Here is a 14,764-nt window from a genome sequence, read left to right on the forward strand (position 1 = left end):
CAAACCCCCTCCCACATCACCCTCCGAGAATCCCTGAGGTGCCTGCCCCCTTGATGCCTCTATCAGTGGAGGTTACATGCAGTCAGGAGTCAAGTTGGGACACCATTTTGTGCCTTTGGTGCAAGAGCACATTTGTATAGATGGACTGGTCAATGGCCTTGGACGTATATCTTTGTGCACAATAATATATGTATAACCAACCAGTTGTTGCTTTTCTGGTTACATCTTTGTCCTGCATTTCCTTTCGTAGGTTTGAGTTGTTCCTGGCTGACATTGGTTGTGTGCCAGTATTTGTGTGTGTGTGCTGCTTGTGCTTCCTGTATTGTTGAGCAGTCTGTGAGGTTTTGTGCAGTGCGTTTGTCCCCCAGGGATGGGGTGTGTGTTGTGTGATGGGTATGTGTCTGTAGCTGAAAGATCATTGTCATGGTATTGTGTTTTGTTTTTGATGATATGTGTTTGTTGTTGTGCTGTATTGCTTTGGTCTGTTTTGACTATTTGCATGCATTGTGTAGGGCATTATAGGTTTGTTGTGCTGTGTGTGTGTGACGTGTGTGTCGATTACTGGGTTGTATGATTGTGTAATTGTGTGTGTTCCATCAAAGTCAGTTGTACATTGTGTTGTATGTGTGTCGAGTTACTGGCCAGTGTTGGTTGTAAGTGCTTGATATGTGTTTATATTTGTGTGGTTGTGGTGTTCTTTTTATGAGTTCCTATGTTGTATGAGAATATGTGAGGTTGGGCCTGTGCTGTGTTTTCATGCATAACTGTGTGATACTGACGTGTGGTGTGTGTGTGCTGGCTGCAGTGTGCATGCTGTATATGTGTGGGTGTCTTTGTTGCTGTATGTGAGAGTGTCACTGTACTGTTACATGTGAGTGTAGTTCTCGCACGCCCTTCCCTATGGTAGGTTATACTGTATAACTGTACATATACTGTACAACAATTGTAAAAGGTGAGAGTTTGTACTTCCGGTTGTTGTTGTTGTCGTCAGCGATGATTCAGTTGTCTGTCGGCGAGCAGGAGCAGCGGGATGGTATCTAGTTCTGGTTCCTTGGTGGCTGCAGGCGAGTATGGCTTCCTGGAGGTGATTGTCTCCTTTTATACTGTTCGTTTCTGCCTGGTGTTCCATAGAGGTCCAACCACGGCAGAAATCTTATAGTGTGCAACCTCGTAATGTGTCCAGCGGTAACATGGTCTCCGCTGCACTGTTGGGGGCTCCTATCCACAGCCCACAGCGCAGCTCTGACCACACTGGTGGTGCCAGCGGTGCTTTGGCGGGATTCTGTATCCATCACTGCCAATGTCATAATTTGGCGGTCTTCTCCGCCAGCCTGTTGGCGGCCAGACCACCAGCGCCAACATGGCGGTCCTCGGACTTCCAAACTCCTAATGAGGCCCAAAGTAATCAATCCAGGCCCGGGCTGGGATGATTGGTATCCATATCAACCAGTCACCTCTCCTCGACCCTCAGCCCAGCTCACAGTGCCAGGAGCACGCCGCAGAGAAGCTTCTCTGGCCGAATGCAAGCTAAAGCGCCTTGAGAATTTCGCTCGGAGAGGAGCTTCAAAGGTGGCAAACAGTCGAAACAAAGCATAATAACCCCCCCCCTCCTCAGAAAACAAGTATATTTACATTCGTTGTTAATGTATAATGGCTCCAAACCCCAGGCTATGTTTAGAGATAGCCTTTTTTTTGGACGCCTGGGTCCCATCTTGGCGGCTGTCCGGATATCAAATCGGCATCAAACACTCCTTCATTCCTAAAGGTGTGTTCTTCACAGCACAGCCCATCCCCCAGTCTGGAGAGTAAACTGACTTGCACCACACTGGTCTCTTGAGGTGCTAATGGCCCTTTTCTTATGTGGAAACGTATATGTGCATATTCGTGGCTAGTATCTTGTATGTGGTTGCCTTCTTGAGTTCCTCTCAACACAAATAATGTTTATCATCCCTGTTGGTGGAGTGACTGATAGAAAGGAAAGGCTTTAGCTCTATAATAGCTTTAATGCTTCATTTACCCCTCAAACGTGATGTGAAGAATGCTCCCATCTTAGTAAGGACATTTGTTTTTTTCCTATAAATATGTAATCACGATTAAACATGTGTACGATTCTCAAGGCGGGGATTCATTTATCAGGCCCTTAAGGAAATGTATTCTCATTATGAGGAGAACAGCACTGTCTGGGGCGGTTCACCCATCTATAAATTGTACACTTTTTAGTTTGAGACTGAACTGTTCACATGTTTCAGCATTTTGAGCTCTCTCTATCACACTCAGAGCACTTTTAAAAGAAACGGCAGAGCCCAGTTTGTTTAAGAATGAAGCAGGAGGTGGGCAGCTTTGCCCTATTAGCTTTCTTCATAGGGATGCGCTCACCATTTCACTGATTACTCTGTAAACGTCTTATTTAGGCCTTTAAAGATGCCCTGGGTAAAGTTAACTATGCCAGGATAGGAACCTGTTAACTACTGGTCAGTCAATGTTACCAATATGTGTTTAGCACCCTTACACTATAATAGATAATTTCAATGATAAGAATTAAACAAACTTTGGCAAAGCCAAAAGGTCACACCTTTTCAGAATATTCCCTCTGCCATTGACTTTTGTACAAGCTGTACAGCTTGGGCATAGCTGACTTTGGCAATAATATTTAGACATGCTGTATAGCAGCGTGGCAAAAAATAATAATAAACAAGCATATTGGCATTGTAAATTCATAACTGGACTTTTCTTACCACATAATTTGGTCAACCCTGCCTCATAATTTCGTCTTTTCCTGCAATATAATTCCAGTGGCCATGCATTTAACTAAAGCACTTCCATTTACCTTCGTCCCTTATCTGCAGCAAAAAATGCATAAGAATACCACTTTCACCATCATCAAAGTTGCTGGCTGGCTAACACAATTCCCCCAAAAACAGACACAAGACAGCCACAGACGGGAAATAAACCAGCAGGGTCACCCAAACATATCAAGAGTGTTCAAACAGTCATAGTGTAATAAGGATGTTAAATTGGTGTGAATTATGGTCTTAATTATAATAAGGAGAGATTATTAAAACATACAGTATATAATTATCATATAAATCTTTATGAGAACTAAACCTTTGGCATTAGACTGTAATGCTCACAATAGACCCTAGAGGGCACCATAAGAAAAATATTTGTAAGAAATATAGGTGGTCATTATGACATTGACGGTCAGCTGACTGCCACGCTGGCAAAGGCGGTAGTACCGCTGCCAGGCTGGCGGTAATGACCGCCAAATTATGATCCTAGCGGTGATCCCTCCCATAGACAGCCAATGTACCACCCCAACTACCAGTGCGGTACGGCCACTGCACACAGCGGTGGACCTCTTCAGGCAGGCGGAAGACAAGGATCCGCCCACCATATCATGACATTGCAGACCACCAGGATTTCCGGGGCGGTAGCAACGCCACCAAAAGCCTGGCGGAAACGCATCGTATGAAAGGAGACACTCACCTCCAGGACTACAGAGGAGTCAGCGGCCGTCATGAAACCAGAACTGAAAGTCTTCCCGATGCTGTACCACGCAATGGCCGTCCAGGAGCACCAACGCTGACGAGACCACAATGGTGAGTACAGCCCCCTAGCACACAAGGGAGAGAGGGGAGAGTGACCACACACACACACGCACAACACACACCATACACACACACCACACACCAAGAACAATCTGCAGAGTAAATTGACAGCAACAGAACCCAGGAGCAAAGAAAACAATGACACATACCTCTGATCCAACCACTGTAATCATATTGGATGACAAGCTCAAATTCAAATAAATAAATATATACATATTTACATGCAGGGCCATTGGACAGTCCAAAGTTTGCAAATGGCCACAGGGCAACGTCCAAGGCCCAACTTGACTCCTGACAACATTGGCACTCCACTGGCAAGGGGCATCATGTTGGAAATAGGCAGGTACCTCGGGGGATGAGGGGATGGGTGTTGTGGGGGGGCTTCTTCTTGGGAGGGTGGTCCTTGGGCTTGGGTTTGGGAGGGGGTTGGTCTTTACCCTTCTGTTTAGCAGGCAGAGGAGTGGGCTTGGGGCAGGGGACCGGAGTGCCACTCTTGTGCCCCTTAGTGGCAGCTGAAGTCTCAGAGGGAGGAACAGGGCTCGATTTGGTGCTGGAGGTACTGGGCTGAGGGGGTGGGACATTTCTCTTATGGGCAGGATGGGGAGGGGGAGGTAACAGGTCAAGGCGGGAAAGGAAAAGCTTCTTAGGACCAATGGGGGATTGTGGGAGGAGGTATGTGAGTGGAAGTAGATGGATTGGTTGTAGGAGGAGAAGGTGTGCTGGACTTGGGTGCAGGTGCATGGACAGTGTGCGTGTGTGAGGTGGATGGCTTTTGGGGGTCTGAGTGGGAGCGTTTGTGTGTCTTTGGAGGGGGGCAGACAGGGAGGAGGAGGAGGACAAACAGGACATGTGGATGGATGTTGCACTCGTGTCTGTAAGTGAGGTGGGTGTGCTGCATGAGGTGCTGATGGTGGTGACTGCGCATGTGGTGTGTGAGGAGCATGTCTGCAGGTCAGCTGTTGTGGTGACTGTGGGCAAGGCTGTACAGGTGCAGGATCTGTGACTGTTGATGCAGTGGATGAAGGTGTGAGTGCTGATGTGACTGTGAGGAAAGAGGAGGACCGGGAGACAGTGGAGACAGTGGCTTTTGTTGGGTGCATCTGTGTATTGGCTCTGTGTGTGATTGTAGACTAAAGTGTGGTGCCTGTGTTTGTCTGTACGAGTACTGTTTTGGGTGCATGCTTGTCAGAATGTGTGCATGGGATGGGTTGGGGGAGAGGAGACAGGGACTGGGAAGAGGTAGTTGGAGAGGGGACGGAAGAAACAGGGACACTGGCTGCAGTCAGAGAGGAGGCCAGAGCCTGAAATGATCTGTGTAGGGCCGCCAAGCCACCGTGAATGCCCTCCAAAAAGGCATTGCATTGCTGCATCTGGGATGCCAGCCCATGGATGGCATTCACTGTGGTTGACTGCCCTACGGAGATGGATCTCAGGAAGTCAATAGCTCCTCACTGAGGGCAGCAGTGCTGACTGGGACAGGGCCTGAGGTGCCTGGGGTGAAGGAGATGCCCACCCTCCAGGGTGAGCAGGCAGGGGCAAATGGGTGGGGGGCTACTGGGAGGGCGGTGCTGGTATGGGGGTGGTGAAAGATGATCTAGCTGGGGTGTTTGCACAGGGGTCTGCCACCACTGGAGAGCTTCCATTGGAGGAGAAATCAGAGACAGTTGTTTCAGCTCCAGTCTCCCCATGATGCTCCCCTCACCCTCCAACCAACTGGTCCCCTCGACGTCGGTGGACTCTGCCTCCTGGGTCCTGTGGGCTGCAGCTCCCTCACTCGCCAGTGCCCCAGCTCATTCCCCAGATGGTGCTAATGCACACATTGACAGGATGACATAAGGAGAGAGGGTGGGGGAGAAAGAAAGGGAGCACAGGGTCAATCACAGCACCAACTGCACAGATGGCATACACATCAGAATCACTCCCTGGGACTAAGATTAGGCAGTATGGACCACAGTGACAAACCATTGCCTAGGCACTACAGCAGGTAGGAACCCAAACACTACCATCTGCACACCTACTGGGAACAACTAATCCCTGTCAGCCCTGGCAAGGCGATTGGGGAGGTCAGGCTCTGGAGGCCCAGACAAATGCGCATACAGGGGTAGGATTCCATCCACGAGCCTCTCCAACTCCTCTGACGTGAAGGCTGGGTCCCTTTTCCCTGTTGCACGGGCCATGGCATGTTCCAGACACAGGTCAGAGCAGCCCACGCAGAATTGTATCACTGTGGAAAGTCAGGAATCAAGTGAAGTGGTAGAAAGAAAATGGAGGTCGCAGTGGTGAACACCGTCACCGCAGGCATTGATCATCATTGGTTCCCGCACTCCATAGAGCCCCATGTTAGCCAATGTGGAATTGCACGGTGGTGCAAATTGCTTTCCGCCATGACGCCTAACGCTGGCGGAGTGAGGTCACTTCCACCTGTCCCTGCATACAGGACAGCCGGTTGTCATTTCCTGCTGCTAGTACTCATGTATTGCATTAACATGTGTGCCATTGGTGTCGACTGTACACACCTATACAATTCTAGTGTCCTCCATACATACATGCTCTGTGTACTCTGATTTTGTGTGTCCATAGGTCTTGTCATCACACCCATTTTACTTTTGGCTCACTTAGGTACCCAACCACTGTGGAGGAGTAGGAGGAGGAGGCATGCACCCGTGTACAGACCGGTTGTGGACTTGGCTACACTGAAAGACCAGCACATCATACTCACCTATTGTCTGGACAGAGCCACAATCACAGAGCTGTGTGCACAATTGGAGCCTGATCTGATACCTGTTATCCGTTGCACCACAGTAATCCCCCCTTGTAAGGAAATGCCTCCTTGGCATGGTTACCCCCTGACCTTTTGCCTTTTCTGAGGCTAAGTTATGATTTGAAAGTGTGCTGGGACCCTGCTAGTCAGGCCCCAGAACCAGTCTTCTTTCCCTAAACTGTACCTTTGTCTCCACAATTGGCACAACCCTGGCACCCAGGTAAGTCCCTTGTAACTGGTACCCCTGGTACCAAGGGCCCTGATGCCAGGGAAGGTCTCTAAGGGCTGCAGCATGTCTTATGCCATCCTAGGGACCCCTCACTCAGCACATGCACACTGCCTCTCAACTTGTGTGTGCTGGTGGGGAGAAAATGACTAAGTCGACATGGCACTCCCCTCAGAGTGCCATGCCAACCTCACACTGCCTGTGGCATAGGTAAGTCACCCCTCTAGCAGGCCTTACAGCCCTAAGGCAGGGCCCTATGCCCACTATGCCACAGGTGAGGGCATAGGTGCATGAGCACTATGCCCCTACAGTGTCTAAGCAAAACATTAGACATTGTAAGTGCAGGGTAGCCATAAGAGTATATGGTCTGGGAGTTTGTCAAACACGAACTCCACAGTACCATAATGTACTGGCAAGGTAGCTACCTAGCAATACCAGAAATACATACCACCCTACATACTAAGCAGGACCACGCAGGAATGTCTAAACCGGCCTTTTGGGGCATCCACTGACTAGAACTCTGCACCCATACCCAATGCCAGGCAACAAATAATGAATACCATACACACTGTGGCTGCTGTGTTGCCCTGAAGCGCCCATCTAACTCAGGATTGGCCACTACCAGTATACAGGCGATTGGGGGGGTCAGGCTCCAACAGGCACCCCTACTTTATTGAGAGGCTGTCCCCAGCTGGGCCTCCACGGTCTTCCGGGCCCAGCGTCTCAGGTCCTCCCACCGTTTCCTTGCAGTGGGTGCTCTGCCGTCCTTGGCCACAACCTCTTCTTCTGATGGGCACTGACCTTCCGAGGAAACAGACAGAAGGATACCATGAACCATACAATCCAGTCTGTCACACAAATGGCTTGCATTTGCCCCTCATCAAGCACACACATGACCCATACCTCTGCATTTACATTGCCTGCAGCCATACCCTCCTCCAAATGATACACTGGCATCGCACACATACATCTACATGCAGCCATGTCGCATGCAACGTACCCATGATGTACTCACCTGTTGGTCTGGAGGCCCAGACAAATGCGCATACAGGGGTAGGATTCCATCCACGAGCCTCTCCAACTCCTCTGACGTGAAGGCTGGGTCCCTTTTCCCTGTTGCACGGGCCATGGCATGTTCCAGACACAGGTCAGAGCAGCCCACGCAGAATTGTATCACTGTGGAAAGTCAGGAATCAAGTGAAGTGGTAGAAAGAAAATGGAGGTCGCAGTGGTGAACACCGTCACCGCAGGCATTGATCATCATTGGTTCCAGCACTCCATAGAGCCCCATGTTAGCCAATGCGGAATTGCACGGTGGTGCAAATTGCTTTCCGCCATGACGCCTAACGCTGGCGGAGTGAGGTCACTTCCACCTGTCCCTGCATACAGGACAGCCGGTTGTCATTTCCTGCTGCTAGTACTCATGTATTGCATTAGCATGTGTGCCATTGGTGTCGACTGTACACACCTATACAATTCTAGTGTCCTCCATACATACATGCTCTGTGTACTCTGATTTTGTGTGTCCATAGGTCTTGTCATCACACCCATTTTACTTTTGGCTCACTTAGGTACCCAACCACTGTGGAGGAGTAGGAGGAGGAGGCATGCACCCGTGTACAGACCGGTTGTGGACTTGGCTACACTGAAAGACCAGCACATCATACTCACCTATTGTCTGGACAGAGCCACAATCACAGAGCTGTGTGCACAATTGGAGCCTGATCTGATACCTGTTATCCGTTGCACCACAGTAATCCCCCCTTGTAAGGAAATGCCTCCTTGGCATGGTTACCCTCTGACCTTTTGCCTTTTCTGAGGCTAAGTTATGATTTGAAAGTGTGCTGGGACCCTGCTAGTCAGGCCCCAGAACCAGTCTTCTTTCCCTAAACTGTACCTTTGTCTCCACAATTGGCACAACCCTGGCACCCAGGTAAGTCCCTTGTAACTGGTACCCCTGGTACCAAGGGCCCTGATGCCAGGGAAGGTCTCTAAGGGCTGCAGCATGTCTTATGCCACCCTAGGGACCCCTCACTCAGCACATGGACACTGCCTCTCAACTTGTGTGTGCTGGTGGGGAGAAATTGACTAAGTCGACATGGCACTCCCCTCAGAGTGCCATGCCAACCTAACACTGCCTGTGGCATAGGTAAGTCACCCCTCTAGCAGGCCTTACAGCCCTAAGGCAGGGAGCACTATGCCACAGGTGAGGGCATAGGTGCATGAGCACTATGCCCCTACAGTGTCTAAGCAAAACATTAGACATTGTAAGTGCAGGGTAGCCATAAGAGTATATGGTCTGGGAGTTTGTCAAACACGAACTCCACAGTACCATAATGGCTACACTGAAAACTGTGAAGTTTGGTATCAAACTTCTCAGCACAATAAATGCACACTGATGCCAGTGTACAATGTATTGTAAAATACACCCAGAGGGCATCTTAGAGATGCCCCCTGAAAACATACCCAACTTCCAGTGTAGGCTGACCAGTTTCTGCCAGCCTGCCACACACCAGACATGTTGCTGGCCACATGGTGAGAGTGCTTTTGTCACTCTGTGGCCAGGAACAAAGCCTGTACTGGGTGGAGGTGCTTCTCACCTCCCCCTGCAGGAACTGTAACACTTGGGGGTGATCCTCAAAGGCTGACCCCTTTTGTTACAGCACCCCAGGGCATCCCAGCTAATGGAGATGCCCGCCCCTCCGGCCACTGCCCTCAATTTTGGCTGCAAGGCTGGAGGAGATAATGAGAAAAACAAGGAGGAGTCACCCACCAGTCAGGACAGCCCCTAAGGTGTCCTGAGCTGAGGTGACCCCTGCCTTGAGAAATCCTCCATCTTGAGTTTGGAGGATTCTCCCAATAGGATTAGGGATGTGCGCCCCTCCCCACAGGGAGGAGGCACAAAGAGGGTGTAGCCACCCTCAAGGACAGTAGCCATTGGCTACTGCCCTCCCAGACCTAAACACACCCCTAAATTCAGTATTTAGGGTCACCCCAGAACCTAGGAAACTAGATTCCTGCAACCTTAACAAGAAGAAGGACTGCTGACGTGAAGCCCTGCAGAGAAGACGGAGACGACAACTGCTTTGGCCCCAGCTCTACCGGCCTGTCTCCCAACTTCGAAGAAAACTGCAACAGCGACGCATCCAACAGGGACCAGCGACCTCTGAAGCCTCAGAGGACTGCCCTGCACCCAAGGACCAAGAAACTCCTGTGAACAGCGGCTCTGTTCAAAAACCTGCAACTTCTTTGTAACAAGGAAGCAACTTTAAAGACTTCACGTTTCCCGCTGGAAACGTGAGACTTCCCACTCTGCACCCGACGCCTCCGGCTCGACCTGCAGAAAACCAACACCTCAGGGAGGACTCCTCGGCGACTGTGAGCCTGTGAGTATTCATAGACGACCCCCCTGAGTCCCCACAGTGATGTCTGCAGAGAGAATCCAGAGACTCCCCCTGACTGCGACTGCCTGTAAAAAGGGACCCGACGCCTGGAACCAACACTGCACCCGCAGCCCCCAGGATCTGAAGGAACCGAACTCAAGTGCAGGAGCGACCCCCAGGCGACCCTCTGCCTAGCCCAGGTGGTGGCTGCCCCAAGGAGCCCCTCCTGTGCCTGCCTGCATTGTTGAAGTGACCCCCGGGTCCCTCCATTACTTCCTATCTAAAACCCGACGCCTGTTTGCACACTACACCCGGCCGCCCCTGTGCCACTGAGGGTGTACTTTCTGTGCCTTCTTGTGTCCCCCCGGTGCCCTACAAAACCCCCTTGGTCTGCCCCCCGAGGACCCGGGTACTTACCTGCTGGCAGACTGGAACCGGGGCACCCCTGCTCTCCATTGAAGCTTATGTGTTTTGGGCACCTCTTTGACCTCTGCACCTGACCGGCCCTGAGCTGCTGGTATGGTAACTTTGGGGTTGCCTTGAACCCCCAACGGTGGGCTACCTTTGCCCCAACTTTGAGACTTGTAACTGTTTTACTTACCTGCAAACCTAACCTTTACTTACCTCCCCCAGGAACTGTTGATTTTTGCAGTGTCCACTTTGAAAATAGCTTATTGCCATTTTTACAAAGACTGTACGTGATATTGCTTTTATTCAAAGTTCCTAAAGTATCTAATTGAAGTACCTTACATTTAAAGTATTACCTGTGATTCTTAAAATAAACTAAGAAAATATATTTTTCCTCATTTATTGCCTGTGTGTGTACAACAAATGATTAACACTACCCTCTGATAAGCCTACTGCTCGACCACATTACCACAAAATAGAGCATTAGAATTATCTCTTTTTGCCACTGTCTTACCTCTAAGGGGAACCCTTGGACTCTGTGCGCACTATTTCTTACTTTGAAATAATATATACAGAGCCACCTTCCTACACTCCTCTTGTGCAGAACCTGTCAGTGCTCCATTTCCTGGCAACTGGTTCTTTCCCGGTGACTGTGGGCTTTCCCGCAGGAATGTCACAGCCAATGCTCTTGATTGTGCTTGCAAGGGTTTTGGCTGCCTTGCTCAAACACATGTGCAGCTACATCGCATTCACCCAGGTTGATGATTTGCACACTGTAAAGGCTGGATTCTACACAATGGGACGGATATCACATGTGAGCCGGGCCATTGACGGGACCCATATTGCCTTAGTTCCTCCCAGGGTAAATGAACAAGTGTACTCTCAATGTCGAGATGGTGTGCCTTGCTGACCAGTACATCTCCCATGTCACTGCCAAGTATCCAGGATCTGTGCATGATGCCTTTGTCTTGAGGAATAGCAGCATCCACAGGTGAAGGCATGACTACAGAGGCACAGAGTGTGGCTCATAGGTGAGTGTGAGTCCCCGCCCAATGTATGTCAGTGTTTGCCTACTGGAGTCATACCCCATGCCATTGTGCATGGCTAATGTGTGTCCCTCACTTCTTCCAGGTGACTCCGGCTACCCAAACCTGTCCTGGTTGTTGACCCCTGTCAGGAATCTGAGAATAGTGGCTGAGCATTGGTACAATGATGCTCACGGGCGTATCAGGAGGGTTGTGGAACACAACTTCAGTCTCCAGAAAACCAGGTTCAGGTGCCTCCATTTGACAGGTGGATCCCTATGATACTCCACCGAGAAGGTCTGCCAGATTGTGGTAGTGTGCTGTATGCTGCACAATTTGACCCTCAGACGCCATGTGCCCTATTTGCAGGAGGATGGGGGTGACAATGCACGTGTGGCAGCAGTGGACACTGAGGACAGTGAGGAGGAGGAAGAGGCGGAGGATGTGGACAGCAGGACACATATAATTCAGCAGGACATCCAATGACACTCAGGTAAGACTGTTGATCTATACATGTCTCCATTTAAGTAATGTGCTTTGTGGCTGTAGTATTATGCCAGTCACTACCTTGGCATCCCAATGGAATGTCACCTATGCCTTCCCTTATTGCAAATGTTGGTGTGGTTACAACAGTGTACTGATGTGATGACTACAGACTGATTAGACACATTTGTTAGATGGATAAACACATTGTAGGACATTTGCACAGGATCATGCAGTTCAATACAGTTCACTACATTGCACATTTCCTTCTGATAAAGCACTATTACTCAAGTTGTGTTCCAGGGAGTTTATTGGAATGACAAAAATAACAGTGGATAGTGCAATAGAGCGGGGTGATGGTTGGGAATAGTCCAGTGTAGTGTGCCAGTCTGTTTGTAGCACAGGTATAGTGTCCAAGGGGCCATAGCAAGAGGATCAATGGCAGTCCAAAGTGAACAAGGTCACTCAGTGGAACACAAGGGTGACATTCTGGAGGGGCTCATTTCCTGGTGGTGGTCTTGGTCTTGGCAACTGTCTCTGGTGTCTGTCTGGGTCGCAAGGAACGTTTGCGGGGTGGTTCACCTTCTGCAGGGGTAGGGGTGCTGGTGGCCTGTGGGTCCTGTGGCAGGGCCTCCTGTCCACTGGCTGCAGTAGATGTGGAGGGCTGGTCAGTATGGAGGGCTGGTCAGTACACTGGCTAGTAATAGGGCCCCCCTGGTGTGCTGTGTACTCCTGCATGATGTGTGTCATGTCACTCAGCACCCGTGCAATGGAGGCCATGGTGGTATTCAAGGACTGCAATTGCTGCATGACCTCCTGGTGGCGTTCCCTCTGCAGCCGCTGGTTCTCCTGCATGATGTTTAACACCTGACCCATCCTGTCTTGGGATTGTTGGTATGCCCCCAGGACATTTGTGAGTGCCTCTTGGTCAGTCATTTCCCTGGGCCTGACGTCCCCCTGGCACACAGCTCTTCTCCAGCTGTCCCTGGCTCCCTGTGCCTGTGTCCTCTCAATGATGTGCCCACTCCCACTTACACCAGGACCCTCATCGTCTTGCCTGTGTGGTGTCAACTCGGGTCCCTGTACAGGTGGGCACACTACTGATTGATGTATCCTGGGGACAGAGGTTTGGGGGTGTTGGCTGGCAGCTGTGGTGTTTGAGTCTGAAGGGGGGGCCTGTGGTGGACTGGCTGTGGGATGTGGTAGCCGACTGACCAGTGGTCCCAGATGGGCCAGGGAGTTCATCCAGATGGAAATCTCCACAGTTGCTGTCATTACTACTGAGGGCATCTTCTGGGGGGGGACTGGGTTGCCGTGGCACCTCCTCGCCGCTGACATTGGCTTGGGCACCTGTGGGGATGTAAGTGATTTGTTGGGGTAATTGTCTGTGACATATTCCACATTTCTAGCTTTTCCAATGTTATTGGTGTTGTCCTCCCACCTCTGTCAGTGTATGGTGCACATGTGCATACAGAGGTGTGTGAGATGTACTTGCAGTGGGTACGGCATGCTGGGGTGGACATTTAGGTGTGGTAATTGGGGTAGTGCACTGTGGGGATGGAATGGGGTGAAGGGAGTCAAGGTGATGGGGTGGGTTGGCATGCAGGTGTGGGGTGGTGGTAGGCTGTTAATGGTGACTCACCAGTGTCCAGTCCTCCGGCTACTCCAGTGAGTCCCTCAGGATGCAGTATTGCCAATATTTGCTTCTCCCATGCTGTCAGCTGTGGGGGAGGAGGTAGGGGTCCACCACCAGTCCTCCTGATGGCAAGCTGGTGCCTTGCTGCAATGGAACGCACCTTCCCCCGTAGGTCTTTCCACCTCTTCTGAATGTCATCTCTTGTGCGTGGATGTTGTCCCATGGAGTTCAACCTGTCCACGATTCTCCGCCATAGCTCCATCTTCCTTGCAATGGAGATCTGCTGTACCTGTGCTCCAAACAGCTGGGGTTCTATCCTGACTATTTCCTCCACCATCACCCGCAACTCCTCATCAGTGAACCGGGGGTGCCTTTGTGGGGACATTGGTGTAGTGTAGTATGTGTTGTGTGATGTGGTGGGGTGTGTGGTGTGTGGTGAGTGACGGATTAATGGGTAGTTGTGGTATGTGTGTGCAGTTATCTCTGGGATTTGCCTGGCTAGGTGTGGCGATCTTCTCGTGTTTGCAAAGGATTGTGGGTGTGTGTTTTATAGTGCTGTTGGTGGGTGTGTTGGGTGTGTGTATTTGTGCCAGGTGTGAGGTTTTTGTTCTGGCCAATGTTGTCTTGTTTTGGTTTTGGGTTTCCACCTTGGCGGTGTGCACCGCCAATGGTTTACTGCCATTGACTGTCCACTGTGATGATTCATGGGTCATTATTTGGAGGACGTTGTTTTGGTGGCATAACAGTATGGGTGCTAGTTCAGACAGTTTTTTGCCTTCATTGGGTCTGGTGGATTTTTGGTTGTGGCTGGTTTCTGTCGGTTTTGTGTTTGTGTTTCATAATCTGGCGGATGGATGTTTTCCTACGTGGCGGTATGTTGGCAGCAGTCACAGCGGCGGAATTCGGATATTACAGTTAATATCTTAATGAGGGCCATAGTCATATAACCATATTGTTTGCCCCTGGAGGGGTTAGCCCCATAAAAACAGGAGAAAGTAATGCAGTGTAACCATATATTTAGCCCCTGATGGCATTGTTAGGGCGAGCAGTCCTACTGCAATGATATTACAAACAAGGCCTTTAAAATAAAAATGCTCCCAGTTGTAAAACAAAAGTTGTAGGCTTGATAAAGCTTAAAAGACATTGACTGGTAGGAGGTGTTATTATTTTGGGGTCCCTAGTATAGGGACCCAGAGATGATAGAGACCGAAAGAGTGTTTTGAAGTTGGTCCCA

Source organism: Pleurodeles waltl, chromosome 3_1 (assembly GCF_031143425.1).
Source record: "Pleurodeles waltl isolate 20211129_DDA chromosome 3_1, aPleWal1.hap1.20221129, whole genome shotgun sequence".
Taxonomy (NCBI): Eukaryota; Metazoa; Chordata; class Amphibia; order Caudata; family Salamandridae; genus Pleurodeles; species Pleurodeles waltl.